General features: G+C 41.8%; 1 protein-coding gene across 1 annotated transcript in view; it reads right to left on the bottom strand.

Moving 5' to 3' along the window:
• adarb2 (adenosine deaminase RNA specific B2 (inactive)) overlaps window positions 1-2,589 on the bottom strand; it is a gene marked incomplete in the record, with an annotated part of 170,743 nt that overhangs the window by 135,848 nt on the left and 32,306 nt on the right.

Below are 2,589 nucleotides of genomic sequence, written 5' to 3'. Positions count from 1 at the left end.
GTGTGTGTGTGTGTGTGTACCTTGTGTTGCAGTGTGTGTGTGTGTGTGTGTGTGTGTGTGTATACACGCTACTGTTGAGTGAAGCTAGAGAGAGTTCGTGCCACTGGCATGTAGCCAGAGGACAGCGTCTGAGATTTCTCTGTGTGCATATGTGAAGCATATACTGTATTGTGCACGGTCTGGAGAGTCTGGAGAGTGTGTTTGTGTGTTCGTGCCTGTGTGGGAAGAGGTAATAGAAGCTGACAATAGCGAGGTGCGTCCCCTAACTCTGAGTGGCCTGACAAGGACATGTGACAGCATCCAGGCCAGCTCAACTGTCAGCGCCACTCACTGAAGAGCCACGCTGATGACAGCAGACAGCGGCCAAACACCACCTCTCATGGAAACACTAAACACACACGCACACTAAAATGTTTTTATACTTACAGCCTCCCATCAGAACACTTAAAGTGATAATCTGTTATTTATGAAGACAAAACGTCTGCTTGCTACTGCCTGTCACTTCTTCCTGTGCTTCAAACCACAGCTAGTTTTAAAGCTTTTCAATATGCTGTCGCTCAGGTAGCACCTTCCTCAGGCGCATTCTTCTCACACACAGGAAGGAATGAGTTTAACAGTCTCTGCAGCAGGGATGTGCACTGTTTAGCGTACACGGAAGGATGACAGGGCAAATAGCAGAAGCGATAGCCACCATCGCTGAGCAGACAGAGACACGAACACTCTTTAATTTCAACAGAAAATGAACAAAAATGTATCTAGTGTTGAAACAATTAATCGATAAAACTATTTACACCACTTACTACCTCAGATAATATTATGACCTTATATTATGGTTGGCCTTGCATAGGCGGACCACAGGAGAGTTATGCAGGAGTCAGGTTTATTTCTAATTATTATAATAATTATTATATTATATTATTATAATGTTATATATAATGTTTTATTGCTCGACTTCCACACAACTCAAACGTTACATGGTGCAGCTGATAAACTACATAACAGGCTGATATTGAACAAAAATATTATAGAAAATATTAAATATTATTTTAAATGCAATCGCACAGTTTAAGTATTTTCATTCAAAATTTCGTAGTATTTTGATAGTATTATCTGTAATTTATTTATTTTACTTAAAATTATATTCATTTCAGAGATTCCTACACATTTAATCAAGAGATCAACAGAAAAATTAACTGACTGATCATTTAAGCATAAACACCAAAAATTTGCTGGATTCAGCGTCTGAAATGTTTTATATGATTATAAACTGAATATGTTTGGGTTTTGGGTTATAAATATCATAGCCCTCTGTTTATGTTTACAACACTCACATGTCAATCAGCTTTAACCACCATAAGGTATTGGTCATCCAACTTTTCATTTGTGAAGGAAGATGTGTTATTTCTACTTCCAAGAGTTACATAGTATTGCTTTAAATAAAACAATAAATCTGTGAATCACAAGTAACCAAGCAAAAAATCAGCATTAAGCCACTTGCTTCACCCACAGAGCGACACTCACCTTAGAGGACAAACAATAAAACCAGTCATAGCTTTCTGACAGAAGCTATTTCATATGAGCCTTTTCTCTTTGCATTTCTACCTTTGCTGCCGTCGGCATTCTCTTTCCCTCGCTCTCTCACTCACTGGAGAGCCAGGAGTAACAATCCCCCCGCCATCCCCCACCATGCATTACTGTATGTGTGCGCGTTGTGTGGGAGCCAGCCGCCGGGTCTAGCTGTGCACGGCGAGGTCAATACACATCCTGACAGTCAGTAATTGTACCAGAGGGAGGTGTGGGAGGGCGCCATAATGCAGGGTGACATCTCGCAAGACTTTTAGGCAGCCAAATGCTGGGAGGGAGGAGAGGGAGAGAACAGAGCACGGCACTTCAAAACACCATTGACAGATGTGAAAACCTATGACTTGAGAGCTGACCCTTATGTTTGGACTTCAGTCATGATTTCAGGGAGGATCTGTGAGATACTGTAGCAAACTGTAGGCATTACAGTCAAGAAGCCACTCACTCCCCTCCCTTGCAACCCTCCACAGAATTTGAAATGTTAATGTAGCAAGTATTTAACAGTCTCCTGTGTCTGCATGCACTAGAAATCTGTTTATGTCAAATCCACTTCTCACCCAGTGACACCCCCCACCCCTCCTCCTCTCAAGAGAAAAAAAAATACAATTTAGCTGCTACTTTGTTATGATTGCATTTTCCAATCTGATGGGATTCTTAACGAAAGGAAAGCCAGTTGGGGGTTTTATTCAGATGTTTTCAGGCGCTCAGCAGGGGATCTCCATCTGAGGGATGGTATCTGATGGCACAACACACATGTTCATACACATAGTATACATGTAGATATGCACCCACGTCCATGCAACAGTAATAATAAGAGTGGTAATCAAGGCTGGAATAACAGTGCCTTTCCTGAGGTCTTTCAGAGATGCAGGGTTAATTTTGCCAGTGCCACTTGAAAGTCAGCAGGTTGCTGTGCTAATTAATGGAGCATGACTGCTGTCCTTAGGCAAATCCTCACACACACACACACACACACACACACACACACTTACACGCAAACTCACACCC

Source organism: Morone saxatilis, unplaced genomic scaffold (assembly GCF_004916995.1).
Source record: "Morone saxatilis isolate NCDOM2014 unplaced genomic scaffold, NCSU_SB_2.0 Contig0, whole genome shotgun sequence".
NCBI classification, from domain to species: domain Eukaryota; kingdom Metazoa; phylum Chordata; class Actinopteri; family Moronidae; genus Morone; species Morone saxatilis.
This window is presented reverse-complemented; position numbering and strand designations above follow the sequence as displayed.